This window comes from Sorex fumeus, unplaced genomic scaffold, assembly GCF_029834395.1.
Source record: "Sorex fumeus unplaced genomic scaffold, SorFum_2.1 ptg000021l, whole genome shotgun sequence".
Taxonomy (NCBI): Eukaryota; Metazoa; Chordata; class Mammalia; order Eulipotyphla; family Soricidae; genus Sorex; species Sorex fumeus.
Genome location: NW_026606078.1, coordinates 10177975 through 10179535, shown reverse-complemented (window position 1 = coordinate 10179535; position 1561 = coordinate 10177975).

Genomic DNA, 1561 nt, shown 5'->3' with positions numbered 1-1561 from the left:
TTTATTTTAAAAGGTCATTTTTTATATTATCAAGCAATTTCAGTTCTAGTTATCTAACCTCAGAACACAATAACATATTGATTTAGACCTTTTTTTTAAATGCACACTATGTTAACTCTAGTGTTATTTATGGTAGTTGGGAGTTGGAAATGAAGGGACAGAAAGATAATAAAGGGTACAGGATATTTGCTTTGCATGTAGCTGACCTGTTTTTCACCTCAGAACCACATATGGTCCCCTTTGATGCCTGAGCACAGAGCCAGGACTAAGTACTAAGCACTGCTAGGTGTGGCCCAAGCCTCCCTCCATTCCCTACCTTCCCCCCCCAAAAAGGAGTTAGAAACAACCCCAACAACAGATAAATGGATACAGAACTTGTAGTATATATACACAATGAAATACTACTTAATTACAAGGAAAAATCAAGTCTTTTTTTTATTGCTTCAAACAGTATATAAAGAAATAAAGCAATGAAAACTCAGATATAATGATAGCAAATCCTTTGATTGATAATAAAATTGAGCTTATGTAAGAAGAGGCAGTGAGTGGCAATGAAGGGTTATATGGACTATTGGTACTTTGATTTGCACCCCTCCCCCTCCACCCAACCCAACACACATACATCCCTATGTACAGTTAACAGGGGTATGACATCAGTAAACTCAGACATGGGAGGATTCTTTGTGTCAGGATTCCTTATCCCTGGGGGCGGGGATGTTGCCAGTCTTGCTTACATTTATACTTAAGCTTCCCCAAACAAAATTCTCACCAACTGAGAATCCTGTCTATGATACAGTAGAAAACAAATTCCAAGGCTTCCCTCTAGATAACCAGGGTGAATAGCTAAGTTCATTAAAATACTGAGAGAAGACTATATATGAAATAGCTCTCTTTCCACACCACTTTACTAACACAATTCTCATTCACTGTATTGAAAAAATTCTGAGAGAAAATTTGGAGACACATGGTATACTGCTACACCTTGTTTTACTACCATTCCTCAAACTCAACAAAAGTCATGTTCTTTTTCTTTCTTGGTGTCTTCTCTTACTATCAGATGTGTGAATCTGGTTGTAATATGTTCAGCTTTTTTTTTTCCCGTATGTGCTCTTTCCCCTTTACACTATTACTTGAGTGCTCTAGAATTAGTCTTGATTAACTAAGAAATGTCAAACTTTTTTTCCTCCTAGAAACTAAACTGGATTTCCATTTTCTTTTCCTATGATGGAAACAAAGCTAAAAGTAATGCACATATCTAGTAAACTTGCCCTTTTGATTATGTTGTTCTTTTTTGATGTTTGGACCATGTTCTATAATTCTCAGGTTTATTTTGCTCTGTGCTCAGCAGTCACTCCTGGTGTTGTCTGGGAAACCATATGTGGTAATGGGTATCGAATTAGTGTTGGCAACATATAACAACATAACACGTGCCTTAAAATGTGTATTATTTCTCCAGCACAGCCTGCCCATACTTAAAACACCAAAGGTAAATAGATATACTAAAACCTAGAAATATGTATAAAATAAGTGCAATAACTATTTTCAGGAATTAAACAGTTCA